The 16,692-nt window shown below is 35.7% G+C and overlaps 1 protein-coding gene and 1 long non-coding RNA gene across 2 annotated transcripts in view; one reads left to right on the forward strand and one right to left on the reverse strand.

Moving 5' to 3' along the window:
* LOC306644778 (uncharacterized protein C9orf85 homolog) overlaps positions 1-16,692 on the reverse strand; it is a 97,268-nt gene that overhangs the window by 72,709 nt on the left and 7,867 nt on the right.
* On the forward strand, positions 11,168-16,223 carry LOC306644665. Its single transcript, XR_013759438.1, has 3 exons — positions 11,168-11,947; positions 12,006-13,968; positions 14,581-16,223. It is a non-coding gene; the product is annotated as an uncharacterized lncRNA (long non-coding RNA).

Below are 16,692 nucleotides of genomic sequence, written 5' to 3' on the forward strand. Positions count from 1 at the left end.
AGGATTGCAAGTTCAAAGCCAGCCTCAACAACTAAAATGGCCCTAAGCAATTTAGTTAGACCCTGTCTCAAAATTAAAATAACAAAAAGGGCTGGGGATGTGGCTCAGTGGTTAAGTACCCCTGTGTTCAATTTCTGGTACCAAACAAACAAAAAACCTTTTAGTTTCATTGATTTTATCTATTGTTCTTCTGTTCTCATTCACCTATGCTCTAATATATTTCCTTCCTTCAGTGGCTCTGGATATAGTTTCTCCTTTTCTTAGTTCCTTAAATTGTAAAGTTACATTGCTATTTGAGATCATTCTTATATTTTAATGTAAGCATTTGTTTAAAGCTATAAACATCTTCCATAATGTTGTCTGTGGCATTCCATAAGTTTTAGTATATTGTTTTTGTTTTCATTTGTTTCCAAGCATTTTCAAATTTTCCTTGTGATTTCTTCATTGATTCATTGAGTAAGACTGTGTTTAATTCCACATATTTGTGAATTTTCTAGTTTTTCTGTGTTACTAATTTTTAACTGCATTCCATCATGGTTGGGGAAGTACTCTGTATGTTATCTCTCCTTTTAGTCTATTGGTACTTAACATATGGTCTAAGAGATGGTCTATCCTTAATGTCCTGTGTGCACTTGAAAAGAATATTTTGTTCTTGATGGTAGCATTCTGAAAATGGTAGTTATATGTAGTTGGTTTGTTGTGGTTAAGTCCTCTGTTTCCTTCTGTTTGGTTATTCAAACCATTATTTATAGTAAGGTATTTAAGTCTCCAGCTATTATTATGGAACTATTTCCCCTTCTTTCAATTTTTGCTTCACAGATTTTGAAGGTCTGTCATTGTATAGACATATTGTTATGGTTTGGATGTGAGATGTCCCCCAATGCAAGAAGGTTCAGAGAAGTGATTGGGTTGTGAGTGTCTTAATCCACCCCCTGAGAGGGATTAACTGAGTGATAACTGTTAGTGGTAGGATGTGGCTGAGGAGGTGGGAATTGGGGGTGTGACTTGGGGTATAATTTGTATCTGGCAAATGGAGATCTCTCTTTATGCTTCCTGATCATTAGGTGAGTCACTTCCCTTCATCACACTCTTCTGTGGTGATGTTCAGTCTCAATTGGAGCCACTGGGGAATGCAGTCAGCCTTCTATAGACTACCACCTCTGAAACCATGAGTCCCCAAATAAATTGTTCCTCCTCTACAATTGTTTTGGTTCCAGTCATTTAGGCACAGCAGCAAAAAAGGCTGACTAAAACATTTATGATTGTTAGAACCTCTTAAACTTTTAATTAATATAATGTCCTTTGCCTCTGCAATTTTTTTTTTTTTTAATAAATTTAAAGTCTATTTTGTCTGAGATTGGTAAAGCCATTCCTGCTCTATTTTGGTTGCCACTTAACACAGGCTACTCCCCCGCAACCTTCATCCTTTCACTTTTAACCTATGTATGTCTTTGGATATAAAGTGAGTCTCTTATAGACATTAATACTGCCATATCTCTTGATTGGAGTGTTTGGCCCACTTATACTTAAAGCAATTACTGATAAGAAGGGATTTGATTCTGTCATTAGTTATTCATTTTCTATAGCTTTATTGGTTTTTTCTTTTGGCCATCATTTCTGTCTCCTGTTGTGTTTTGTTGATTTTTTTTATAGTGAAATGTTTACAAATTCTTTTATCTTTTCCTTATGTGTATATTCTACAAGCTATATTCTTTGTGGTTGTCATGGGTATTGCACTTACCAACTTTAACACAAGTTTATAATAGCTTGTCTTTAATAATACACAAATACTCTTCTCCTTTAATTTCCATCCTTATCAGTTTCAGTTGCTGATGTCATAAAATTACTTCTTTAAATATGTGTGCCCCCAAAACACAATTACTTTTTAATGGAGTCAACTCTTAAATTATATAGATAAAAAATGTGGACTTATAAACATACAATAATTCTAGCTGTTAGATTAATAATTTTTAAAAAATGTATTCATTTCTCAAATCAAATAGAAAAGAGTGAAGTTCCACCCTGTTTAAGATAGTTTGTATAACTGTATAACTGTCCATGAATGTCCTTTAACTGAGATCTTTCTTTCTTTCTTTTTTTTTTTTTTTTTGGTGGTGGTACTCAGGATCGAACCCAGGGCTTGCAAGACAAGCACTCTACCGACTGAGCTATCTCCCCAGCCCAAGATCTTTATTTCTTCACACAGCTTTGGGTTACTACCTAGTGTCTTCATATCAAACTCCAGAACTCCCTTTAGCATTTTTGCACACCAGGTCTAGTGGTAACAAACTTTCTCACCTTTTTATCTGGGAACACTTTAATTCATCCTTTACTTTTGATGGACAGTTTTGCCAGATATGGGGTACTTGGTTGACAGTTTTTTCTTTTAATTTTGTATCAACCCAACCCACTGCTATCTGGCCTCCAGAGTTTGATAAGAAATCTGCTGATAATGTTATCAAGGATCCCTGTGTGACAAGTAACTTCTCTCTTGCTTTCAAGATTTTTTAGGTTTTCAACTGCTTGATTATAATGTTCTCAGTGTGCATGTCCTTGGGTTTATTTTCCTTCTTGTTTGCTGGGTTTTCTGGATGTTTACATTCATGTCTCATCAAATTTGGAAAATATTCAGTCATATTTTTTTCAAATATTCTTTTTGTCATTTTCTCTCTTTCCTTCTGGAATCCTCACAATATATATGTTGTTCCACTTGAGGGTTTCCCACAGGTCCTTTAGATTCTGTTCATTTTTTTTTTTTTTTCCCTTTCTGTTCCTCATACTTGATTATTGCTACTGTCCTATCTTCAAGTTTGCTGATTGTTTTATTCCTGCTCAAATCTACCTTTGAATTTCTCTAATAAATTTTTTATATCAATTACTGTACTTTTCCGCTCCTGAATTTTTTTGGTTTCTTTATAGGTTTTCTAACTCTTTACTGATGTTTTCATTTTGTTTTCACATCATTTCTTAACTTTCTTCTTCTTTTTTCTCTAGTACTTTGAGCATCTCTCAGGTAGCTGCTTTAAATTCCTTGTTTAATGGATCCACCATCAGTTCTCTTTCATTGATTTACTTTTTTTACATTGAATGGGTCACACTTTCTTTTTTCTCTGTGTATCGTGTGAATTTTTTGTTGAAAACTGGACATTTGAATAATGTGGCTGTTATGAATTAGATATTAGGTGTCCCCTAAAAGCTCAGGTGTGCGACAATACAGGAAAGCTTAGAGGTGAAATGTTTGGGTTATGAGAGTCTTGACCTAATCAGTGCATTAATCCTTTGATAGGGATTACCTTGGGTTCTAAGTATAGGAAAGGAGGGTATGGCTGGAGGAGATGGGTCATTGGGGTGTGTGCTTTACAATGTGTCCCTGAAGAGTGGATCTCTCCCTCTCTGCTTCTGGGTGCCATGCTCCCAGCTGCTTTCCTTCACCACACTCTTCCACCATGATGTTCTGCCTTACCTTTGGCCCTGGGAATGGAGTTGGCTGTGTATGAACTGAGACATGAAATTATGAGTCCCACCAAATAAACTTTTTCTCCTCTAATTGTTCTTGCCAGGTCCTTTGATCACAGCAGCAAACAAAGCTGACTAAACAGTGGTTTTTCTGGAGGTCAGATTCTCCCCTTTTCCCAGGGTTTGCTACTTGTTTGATTTAAAATTATTATTATATGCTGTCTCTGTGTCAATAATTAGGCTGAGGTATAAACTTAAAAGTGTTTTCAACTCTTTCATAAAGGAGGCTGTATCTTCTTTGGGTGTATCCTTGATTTTCTAATTTCCCCCACAAATGCATTTGCCTTTGAATGTCCTGGTCTTCAATGCCTGAATCCCAAAGGAGGAGAAAAGAGAAAAATGAAGGCAGGGGAAGAGGTGTTGGGTCTTTAAGTTTCCTAGAAGTCACTTCATTCAGAGGAGAAAAGGTTTGCAACAGATACGGATAAATTTTGTGCTAAGTGCTGAAATTGACAAAAATTTATTATCCAAGTTTTCCCCTGAGGCTTTAATTCTTCAACAGACTCCAAAGTACCAAACATTTACATAAGACAGATTTTGCCAGTGAAATTGTTGCTTAGGTGGTGAGACCAATCCCCAGTGTTTTCTACTAAGCTACCTTCCCAGAATTCTCTATTCTATAAATACATTTTAACAGACACCTCGCTATATTTCTCTTCTGGTCAAAACACAAATTCCTTAAGGCATTTCTTAGATATTCACACAATTGGATATCTACTTTCCATTTGGATCCTATGACCTGTTTTTTCTCTCAGGCATCTAAGCACTCCCAAGTAAATAAATCTGGTAGTATAAAAATCTGCATTCTTCTTCCTCCTAAGTTTTTACTAAACTGCTTTGCCCACAATGCACGTCCTTCCCTCCATATTTGTGTGTTAAACTCTTCATTCATTTTCTAGTTTTGCTTTTCAAGCAATCCTCCAAAATTACCTATAGTACTTCTCATCAAGCTTTGCACTAAATTCAGAAGATGTACAGAATACCTATTACTGGCTAAGCATATATTCGATAGTGGGATACAGGTCAAAAAAAAAAAAAAAAAAAGACAGGTAGGGTCCTTGTTCTTGAGCTAGTAAACAAGCAATGTTCTTTCAGGGACAATGTCTGTTGATTTACTTTTTTCCACTGAGATAAATAAGTGTGGAAACTACTATGAGAGAGACAAAGAGTATGCTTCGGCATCATCCTATTCCTAGTAAATCCAGTGCCAGTGCACAGGGAAGCCCTCACGGGAACATGAGAAGGCATAAAGTCCATTTGGAAAACTGCAAGCAGTTAGAAGGGCTGGAAAAAAGGGCATGAGGACAACAGGAAGAATAAGCTAAATTATGAGAGAACCTGTTTGCCAAGCTAAAGAATTTGGCCTCTTTAGGGAAGGGATATGACTGAATAATATCCTGAACAGCAATTAAAGATAAAAGAAAGTATGGAGACCACTTAGGAAGTTACTGAAATAATCTAGAAATTATATCCTTAAACAGTACAGTTGGCTGTGGCAGGGGGGACAGAAAGATAGAAAGATGGGAGATAATATAGATGAAAATGACTAATATAGCGTTGGGGCAAAGTCAAGACTGGGAAGAGTCTGGGAGAGTGATTTTTAAGTCAGTTTTAAAATCCCAACTCTAGAGTATATTAAAAATTGGATTTCCAAGACTACTCCCTGATATTTTGATTTTGTCATTTAGGAGTTTCTGTGACACATATCACACTTAATCTGCAGTTAAGGGATGGAGAATGCTCTTGAACAGGCACAATTAATGCCAAGAGCTTCATGAGGTGAGTTTATATAACAGCCCATCTCCCTCCCTCATCCCCATCTTCCCAAGGTAAACTTAGAAGCACAAACTGAACAAGTGTGATCCTTGGAAAGCTACCGTGTAGAGTGGCAGAACTATATGGGGGAAGGCAATTACCTGAGTACTTTCATGTGTGGTTTGAGGACCATGTTCATCAGAATCACCTTCAAGGCTTGCTAAGAATGTCATTCCTGGGCTCAACTCCAAGATACACTCATTAAGAATTTCTGGCAGCTGGGATTCTGCATTTTGAACAAGCTTTCAGATGATTCTTAAGAACACCAAAATTTAAGAACTTCTCTTCTAAGCAGATGAAACAAGTTGACACTGCTAAACTATGTTCCTGCTACTGGGAATACAACTCTTAATAAGGTGATATACTTTACCTTAGAAAGTTATTATTGCAATTGAAACAGCACAGGTTAGTACAGATAAGAAATAATAATAGCTGGGTGTACTGGTGATTGCATGTAATTGCAGCTAAGGAGGCTATGGCAGAAGAATCTCAAGTTCGAGGCCAGCCTGGGTGACTCAGTGAGACCCTGTATCAAAATAAAAAGTAAAAACAGCTGGGGTGTATGTGTAACTCAGTGGTAGAGTGCCCCTGGGTTCATTTTTTGGCACGTTAAAAAAAAAAAAAAAAGGAAATAAATAGTTGGCAAGTGTTCTATACAATTCTAAGTATTTGTCAGCTATTACCAAACTATACTTGTCATTGATTACCCTTTAAAATCAATTTTCTCAGTTAATTATATAATTTTCTCACAACTACCTTGATGGATAAAGTATTATTTTTACTTTACACACAAAGAAATCCAGAAGATCATATAATCTGCCTAAACTACATGTCTACCAATTATTATTCAAGACAACACCCATGACTCCAAATTCCATATTCTGCCCCACTATTCCACATAACTTTTCTTCTAGAGACAAAATTTCTAGCTGATTTTTAGTTTCACTGTTGAAAGCACTGATTCTTTGGCAAGATGTTTCTTGAGTCCCAAATAAGTGACTTACAGAAATCTTTGAAACATATAGTGTTTACAAAAGACTAGACTGCCTGTATACTTGAGGACTGTTTCAAATATCTTAGTCCCCAGAATAACCTCAGAATTGACTGGAAAAGCTATGCTAGAGGCATATATCAGTAATCCAGAAGAGTTACTATTTAAGAAATTATTTAAGAAGCTTTTCTAACATTTTATTAAAGGACATCAGTCCCAAAGGTAATTTTCCCCAGGTTTTTCAATTTGTTTTATAAAGTTCCTTAATGCAGATACTGTTTGACACTGGCATAGCACCATGTAGAAAACATCTATTATCTCTGACTTCCTCATGATCAGAAAAAATAGAATTTATCCCTATTCCTGGAATTTAGTCCAATCAAAGTACACTAATGGCTGGAAAACTACTCCTTCTTCATTCTTTTCTATTTCTTAATCCTGTAATAAGATCAAATGTCAGACCAAAACTTAATTAGTTAGGGAATCTAAAATTAGGGCACACACTCGGAAATGTGGATAATTTCTAGATCAGTTATTCTCAGTCTTTGTTTCTGCTTCCACTGTTCATATACCCTTATCACATACAGAAGATAGAACATCTTAACAGGTGAGTAACAAATATTTTGGAGAAGACAAGTAAGAGAATTTCTGATGTATTATTTTCCAACAATGGACATCAAAACTATACATATGCATGTGTGTTTCTATCTTCTCAAGGGATCTTCTGCTGCCCTTATCTCTTAAATACTTAAATTCCTGCCTGGTTTGATGTTTCTGGTCAGTATTCTTTTGCCTACACAAGTCTTGCAATGATTTCACGTGCGTAGACATAGCTGCGCTTTGGTCAGGTGTATTAGGGAAGAGCTCTTTACACAGTTTACTATAAAACAGGTTTTTTGGTTTTTATCATAAAAATAATAGCAAGCTAAATAATTTGTACACAAAAGACTGCTACCATAAATCTATAAACCACATGGTCTAATCCTTTATAAAAATTCTCCCTGCTGTTTTTACAACATTCCTGTGGCTAAGAGTAGGCATAATTATCCTCATTTTGCAGATGAGAAACCTGAGGCTCAGAGAATTAAGAGATTTGCTTGAGGTCACAAAATTAATCAGGAGCAGCACAGGTAGCACTTGTAAAAAGATGCTTTTTAGTATACTACTAGGTTACAAGTAGAAAGTGTTTCCTCTATACCCTTTAAGGTCTTCTAAATGTCAAAAAACTAACCCCCCACACAATTTCACAGAGTATACATTTCAATTTGTATAATGTTGACTTACTCTAACACTGGAATATGAACTGCTTTATGGTACACAGTACATTATTTGTTGAAAGAGCACAAAGCAAAGTTCCAACGTTAGAAAACCTCATTTAGAAAGAAACCATTACCTTTGTTAAGCAGTGTTCCGAGAGGAGGATTTAGTTTTCTATCATCACCTATCTAAACAATAAAGGGTACCTAATTGTTGAGCAATACAGGCCACCCTATGTACAATTCAACTGGAATGCAAAAAGCCCTATTCAAGCAGCAATGGTGTAATGTGACAAGGCAACACACATGTTTTTATAACCACTCATTAGAAGTTAGTCACAATTTGAGATCTTGTCCAACCAGTATGGTATGCCCTAAGTTAGTGATCTTACAAGTGACAAACTACTCAATGACCACTGTTTAACATGTACTAAATGAAAAAAATATATATATTTCTTTCCTCCTAATACCATATTTAGGAATTTGTGGATTTAATTCTTTCAAGCTTACTAATTAGTAATATCCACAAACCAAATAATTTTATCTTTTAAAATAAATCCACATTTTAAGTCATTTACTTGGGGCAGATGTAAGAAGACAATTATCATCTTGAAGCTAGTAAACTTCTTTGAAGATCATTGCCCTGCTCTGGTCATATTAACACATCATAAAAATAATCTATTTATACTGATAATAGAGTCAGGAGTCAAGTCACATGAGGAAAAATTTAGGTTTGTACCATGATTCATTTAAAGCTCAGTTTTCACATAGGGCTTACCTAACTTTCAGTTCAGATCATTTTCTTGTTGTTAAAAAGAGAAATAGCATTAAGATATTTTTGATGACAAGAATAGAAAATTAAAATATAATGAGTGAAGAATGCAAATCACCTGTAACAAAACATAGTCCTACATCATATTTCTATAGTTTTTCTAAGATCTGAATTTGTCATATAATACTCCTCTGAGTTTTCTCAAATCATCCCTCTATGGAGGAAGAAAGTGGTATTGTATTTGTTGTTATTCTAACTTAGAGCACATTGATGTAACTCACCCAAGGTTACACAAAGTGTGACTCAGTAGCCACACTAGCAGTTGAGAGAATCTACTCCTGGTGTTGCTCTAACTCCAAGTTTAAGGCTCCTCATAGTTTTATCAAACTTTATCATAGATTAGAATTAAGCACAGCATGTATCATGACCATCTCTCTAATGCCTACAGAAACAATTAAAAGGAGTAAGGGTAGCTGGTATGTACACCAGGCATTTCAGAGATTCAGAAGATTTATGATGCATAGTTCCTTCCTCATGTTATTTAAAATCTAGTTAGACTAAAGTAATGGGCATGAAATAAATCTGAAGAGTAAGCAATAGTCTTAGAGTTAAAATGGTATTTAAAGAGATAGATTAACTGGTTGGCTTCTTAAACTGGACTTTCAGAAGGATATGGACTGCTTGGAGTCACTATAGACCCAGGCTAATTAATAAGACTCCAAATTCAAAAATTTTTATCAAATTTAATTCAACCCCAATCCAATGTAAGTAATAGCTCTATTACTAATGACAAATTTATAACATGTGACAGATAGAAAAGGCATTTTACACTTTCAGTGGCTATTGTTAATCTTAAATAGAGTTTATGTCCTCAAAAGATTTCAGATCAAAGTCCACAGTGACATACTGATAATTTACAACAATGGCAACTCCTCTTCCTTCAAACCTTCCTTGTACCTCTACAAAATTATAAATAGCTTCAACCACAAGCAAAAGCAGGAAAGATAAAGTGGATAAGTCTCTCAGGTCACTGTTTTACAGCCTTTCTTGACATGCATGTGACTTGATAAGGGATAGAGAAGGAGGTGATTCAACCAGAAATGAGAAATCCCACATTTTAAATGCTAGGGTTTCTGAACAATATTGTTGTTTGAATTTTTACTAATTGAAAACTCATTTCAAACCCTTAATTCAGCTATTCTTAATAAAACAAAAAAACTTGTATTATAAGATGCTCTTAGTAAAATTACTAGTTTGCTCACTGTTGCTTCTGTACAGTGATCTTATGGCCCCTGATAGAATTTCAACACCACGAAAGCTACAAACAGTTATTCTCATCTCCACAATGCCTAGCACAGATAACAAGCAACAAAAGGCAGTCAAACTTTAGACGCTTGATGGCAACAATGATTTTTCTTCTTTGTGGCATCTCTATAACCCCAAGCCAGGCAAAATCTTGAGCCTGTTTTTATTTTAACTCCTAGGCTTGGTTGAAATCTGGAGCTACGGGTCTAGATGTTATACTTCTAAAAGATTTACCTCTTCTATTTTTATGATTCAACTTAATAACAGCATTATATTCCACTGCCATATTATCAATCTATCTTTAAAGTTAATTCAGACCCACTAGGTTCATGGTTTACCATTATTTCTTCTTCCTATGCCTTCTTTCTATGTCTTTTTTTTTCCCCCCTTTTCTTTTTCTTTTTTGTACTGGGATTGAACTCAGGGGCACTTTGCCATTGAGCTACATTTTCAATCCTTTTATTTTGAGACAGGGCCTCCCTAAGTTGCCCAGGCTTGCCTTGAACTTGCAATCCTCCTACCTCAGCCTCCTGAATCACTGGGACTGTAGGCGTGTGCTACTGTACACAGGCAACACAAGTCTTCTTATAGTCTGGAGAACATTCCTAAGCATACACTGAAATAGGGACACTCTACCATTAAGTTACATCCCCAGCTTTTTAATTTTTATTTTGAGACAGGGCCTCACTAACTTGCTGAGGCTGGTCTTAAACTTGTGATCCTCCTGTATTAGCCCCCTGAGTCACTGGGATTACAGGAGTGTATCACACACTGTGCCTGGCTAGTAGACCTTTTTTTTTTTTTTTTTTTGAAAAAATTTAGTCCAAATGGTTTTTAATTCTGGAAAAAAAAAAAAAAAAAAAAAAAAAGGCAAACCTTAGTTCTATAAAGAATTCTAGATTAAAAATACTCTCATTATAGTACTTTGTAGACCTTGTCCTATTTTTTACAAGTAGCAAATAAGAAATCTGATGCTTGTAGTGTTATGGCTGCCTAATGGGTAACTTTTTTTTTTTTTTTCTTTTTCTTTTTCCTGGAAGCTGGTAGGAATTTGACAGAACCTTTCTATCTGAGGGTCTAAGATTTTCTTCATCTTTGAGAAAATATTTTTCTTTACTTTTAATCATTTCTTCCTCACCTTCCTTGATTTGCACCAGTCTATTACTACCTACTTCATATCTTAAATTTCCTTAAATTTTATTATGAAGACAGGACAGTTTATTCTTATTTTATCTGCTTAATGTACACATGTATTGTAAAGGATCTCTACATTCAGATATATAAACAGCTTGTTCATTTCCTATGGAAAAAAATGATTTTAGTCAGAAGTTACCAAGTTAAAACAGTCCCCTCAGATACGTGTTCAGTTTTCCAGAATTCTACTTCCTCATTTCTCCCCAAGCCATACAGTACACAAGGGAGTTAGTCTACTAACTTTAATAAGTTAGTCTAACTTTAATAAACATAAATTCAAACACTATATATGTAAAAGTAACCATAATATATACACACACCCACACATACACACACATATACTCATTTTGACACTATGGATTGAGCCCAGGGATGCTTAGCCACTGAGCCACACTCCTAGTCCTTTCTATATTTTATTTAGAGACAGTGTCTTGCTGAGTTAAGCTTAGGGCCTTGCTAAGTTACTGAGGTTGGCTTTGAACTAGATCCTCCTGCCTCAGCCTCCCAAGCCACTGGGATTACAGGCATGTGCCACTGCCCCAGTCATAATATTCTTTTATATAGATAATAGTTGACAACTTACCCCACATGACCATTCTAACTCTATTGAAGACTACATCTAGCACTATTATGTCACTGAAGCTTACAAGAAACATGATACCATGTTACATAATGTCTTGTGAGAAAGTCTAATGATGGTCCAAAGAACATTCAACATACACAAGTATAGAGCATGACAGCAAATACATTATTCAAATTGATGACTTCAGTGACATGAGTCACTTTAAAACAAACAAGTCAAACACCTGGTAGGAAAGGGCTGAGCATTTGATAATATGTAATTCTTCACAGAACAACAAAGTATGTAAAAAAATCCCCAGGCTCAGATTAATGTTTCATATCTATGATGTTGTGACTGTCCTAACAATATCAAATGACTTTCAAAACTGAGTTTGAGTAATGCAAAGTTAATTCTACTACTAAAGGATCATCACTTGAAAATTGTTACACATACATAGCTCCATCACCTACAAGAAGAAATACTTCCTTGTTAATGACTCTGCCAAAACAAAAACAAAGATAAAAGTGATCAACTTAGTTGCAATAGAACAATTTGAATAATTACATTAATAATTGAATAATTATTAATTATTAGAAATTAATAGAACAATTTGAATAATTACATTAACTTTACAAGCTAAATCCAATTGTTCTAACTAGAAATAAACTTGCTATCAAAGAAATGTCCTTCATTAAATTCTAAAAATGTCATTCAACCTTATGAATAAGCAGATAAAAGAGAATTAAGAGGGCAATTGAGATAATCAGCTCCAAAGCTATGGGAAAGTCCAAGTTTACACCTGATATTTTTAGAAGCCCCAAATCCTACAGGCACCAAATTAATCACTGTTGAAAAATCAAATCACACTGATTTCTTTCAGTCCAAAGGAGGATTATCTGAGATTGTACTGTACATATGAACTAGGAAGATGATCCATCAGGATGCTTTTTCCACATCCACTAACATTACTTCTGAAAAGAGGCTGGCTATCCAGGTACCTGTATGTCCCTTTCCTTTGTTTTCCAAAAGCTATGACTTATAATACTTTATATTTGTCAACAGAATGGCTATATTTGAGAAAGAGAGATGATATTGACCAAGAGAAGTTGATGGCATCCTCTCTATCTAGGTGGTAGTTATATGACTGCATTTATTTGTGAGAATTTGCTGGATTGTATTACAATCTACATACTTTTCTATGTCTTTTTAAGTTAATTTCAATGAAAAAGTTTATTAAGTGAAAATGTTTCATATTTACCTTTTTCCACTTTTAAAATTAACTACTAAAATTAGATTCCTGAATGAAGAATTCATATCAAACCCATCTTTGTCAGTGTTGGTACACAAGAGTGGCCTAATAAAGAAAGGTAAATTAACACAGATCAGTAATTGATTATACCATGTCAATAAGAACTGCTCAATTTCCATACTTTCATGCTACCTCATAGGATTTTACTGCAGGGTACATACTATACACTATGAGTAGTTCAGAAATGTTTTGAGTCCCTGTCTTTAGAAGACAGTATGTGTATGAGAAAGAGAAGCCAAGACATGTACACTCATAACTAAGATGGCATGCATCCTATGTGTGGTAAGGTCAACAAATGTCACAGGGAAGTGGAGATACATTCCAGCGAGGATCAACCAGGAAAGGCATCACTGAGGCAGTAGCATGTGAACATGATGAAAATCTTAGCAAGATAAAGGAATGAACCACACTTACAAAATGCTCTACGCTATATTTCAGGTGCCATATGGGCACAGTTAAAACCCAATAAGATTCTGAGAAGTTAAGAAATTTGTCCAAGATCACACAGCCAGTAAATAGCACAGAAATTGACCTACATCTGTTGACGCCAAGATCAGTATCTTTCTGCCAAACCAAGTTGCCTTTAATAGATATGGTCTTGAAGGAGAACTTGATACTTTGGGCCAAAAAATAAAAAATTCATCTCTGAAATCTTAACCAGAACAGGGTTTTTTTCCTCTGATGCAAATACTTGAAAATGTCTTTATTCTTCACAGTAAACTGACCGAAGTCAAAACAAAAGCAGCTAAGTATCTATTTACAAGAATGATGGCCTAAATTGACAGTATTCAAATTTTCACTCATAGCCTAATATGAAGCCACCCAATTACCCTTTTTGGTAAAAAGGTCTCAATCAACTACTAAAATTGCCCTACAGAGCCAATGACATAGAGAGGCGTCCTTCTTATGCCTTTTGTCCAATTATGTAATATATTCATTCTGCCAAAAGGCATAAGTGTCTATTTGTAATCTTGTTTTGGAATAATCACTGTGGGGAGGGGGGCTTTATAGACTCAGCCTATTCTTGCCTTCCTTCCTTGTAGAGACCTTTAGTCACTCAATGGAACATTTCTGAGGTACCTCCAATGTCTCAAGAACTATTCCCTCAAAGATAAATGAAGAAAAGTCCTGCTTCTAAGATTGTCCTGTATAATAATTTTACCTGATCCTTTTTCATTTCACTTTGTTTTCAGATTAAATTAAACCCATTCAACTTCTTGATCAACAACTTAAACTCACATGCACCCAGTCTTCCATCTGGTTAACTCTTTGATCCCACATCCCAAGCTCTACTATCTCTTTGAGGAAAATAATTTATCAGTTATTCCCTTTCTCCCCCATTATTTCTGAATTATAATGGTACTTCTCTTGTCAAAGCTTTTAGGGTTGGGGAGATAGCTCAGTTGGTAGAGTGCTTGCATCGCAAGCAGAAGGCCCTAGGTTCAATCCCCAGCACTGGGAGGAAAAAAAAAAAAGCTTTTAACACAGTTACATTTATTTAATTTATTCAGTCACCTACTTACTGAATATCTTGTATGTACCAACCCCTAGGTATTGAGGATAAAAAGGATATCCTTGCCTTCATTTGTAATATTTGAAGGTGAGATATAAATAAAACAAACAATGTAACATCAGAAAGTAATAAGGCTATAAAAATTCAAGTAATACAACAGTTTAGTTGTGTTGACGAACTGAAACATGGAATGTGAGAAAGGCCAAAAATCTAGGATAATACTTTTGGTTTAAGGAACTGGGTAAATAGTGGGGTAATTTACAGAGTTAGGGAACATGGAGGTGGAAAAAAAAAAGGGGGGGAGTTCCACGTCATCTTACGCTGGAAATCCCTTTTAGAAGTCCAAGAACAGAGTTCAAGTAGGTAGCTAAACATACAACTCTGCAGCTCAAGAGAAAGTCTAACCTGGTGTTTGAAATCTGGGAGTTACAAGCACAAAGATGGTAAGGTAAGTCAAGGACTGAATGACTATTGATGAATCTACATTGACACATTTTTCTCACCCAAAAACACTGATTTTTGTTTTGTTTAGTTTGGGTTACTGTAGATGGAACCCAGGGTCTCTCACACATGCTAGGCGAGCACTCTAACCACTGAGCAAAAAGGATTGAGTATTTTTAACCAAAAATCTTATATTACAGAGATCAATGACCTCATCATGAATGATTTTAGTGAAACGATGGGTACAAAAACAATAGGAACAGAGATGAAAAATAAATGGGGCAGGCAGGAAAGAAGTGGAAAAATCAGGAACTTTTTTATGAAGGGAAGAAAAATATAGGGTGGTAACTAGGAAAAAAAGATTCTAAGGAGAATTTTTAAAGAAATTGTAAAAACCCACTAAAGATGGAAAGATTGATTAGGTAAGAATACATGACAGCTAAGAAGCTTTGCACCTTTAAGTTTTTAGACAGGCAAGAGAGAATGAACTCCAGGGTACAAGAGAAGGGACTGGTCTTAAGGAGGGACTGGCATTTCATCTATTGTAATAGGAAGGTAGAATATATTGGTAAAGATGTTGGTAGTTTGGTAGGTGTGGTGGTAGAATAATAGAAAGCTAGATTAAGTAGGGTTAGAATTCTGTCAAGAATAGTCATACTGATGGAACCAGACTCTGAGTTAGAAATAAGAACATGAATGAAGTACTGTGGAAAGTAGAAATATAAACAGACAAGAGCACCTAATGGGGTTTAAATATTTATACATGCACACACATACACATACATACATGCCAATTTATATTTGAGGGATAAGCAAACCAGATCAGTAGATGGTGATACTTCTCTGTTGTTAAGTTTTGAAGTATAATAGTTACCAGCAGTGATAAGGTTAGAGTTTGCCCGTGGGAGTAGACTTCTGAGGTGGGAGGATGTCTAACAGCTGAGAGGTCGGATGTTGGATGGATTATCCAGGTGTATGTAGCAATTACTAAGTGTGATGACAGGAAATGTGAAAAGGCGGTGAGCCAGCCACTAAGGAGGATGTGTAATGAGAAGGTTAGTACAGGGCTGGAGGGGACACTAGTCTGATGGTATGTATTTCAGAAGAGCTAAGAGTTTTTGAGTGAGAAAAAATGAACTAACACAACAAATAAGAGTTCTACCTGGGAGGTGAAGATGTGGGCAAAAAAATATCATGTAAGAGGTCTATAGGGAAATAGTGCTCCCAGAAGAATCAGGTATGGCAAGTGACAAATTTTAAGTATTATGTCTTTATTTAATGACAATAAACTATAAATTCATGAAGGCAAAATGGAAGCATAAGGGGGGTGGCCCTGTAAGGTTGGAAGATTGCATCAGATTAGGATGTGCAATCCAAATGAGGTAAGATTTCCCAGTAATGATGGCTGACTAGGAAATCTTAGACACTAAAAAATCAGCCAAGTGAGGCATAGTAGTGCATATCTTTACTACAATGACTTGGGAAGCTAAGACAGGAGGATCAGCCTGGGCAATTTAGCAGGATACTGTCTTAGCCTCCACCGCCCCCCGCCCCCCAAAAAAATTGCTGGGGGTGTAGCTCAGTGGTAAAGTGCCCCTGGGTCCAATCTCCAGTACAGGAACTCAAGGAATAGCCAAAGAAATAAACACCCTATATAAGCTTCGTAAGACTAGTCTAGGATCTTTCCAACAAATTCCCTTTCTGCTTAAGTTAGCAGCTAAAGGATCTTCATGATAGATACCTTTATGTACAGTGCCTTCACATATCAGATGTGTATCATTGAATACATTTAAATGCTATTTGGCCCAGAGTGATAAAAGCTGAGAAAGAAACCTTAAGAATGTTAGTTATTCCTTTAGTCCCTTCTCATTTCTTCATTTCACAAGTCATTGGTTTAAAAATAAAAAAAAATAAAAAAAAGAGTTGACCACTGAGGATGAAGTAAGGCAGCAGCAGAGATGTCCTGAGGACAAGCAGGATTCTCAGCACACCTGCCTGTGACCTCACAAGAACACTTC

The sequence above is a fragment of the Sciurus vulgaris genome (genome assembly GCF_902686455.1).
Source record: "Sciurus vulgaris genome assembly, chromosome: 15".
Lineage (NCBI taxonomy): Eukaryota > Metazoa > Chordata > Mammalia > Rodentia > Sciuridae > Sciurus > Sciurus vulgaris.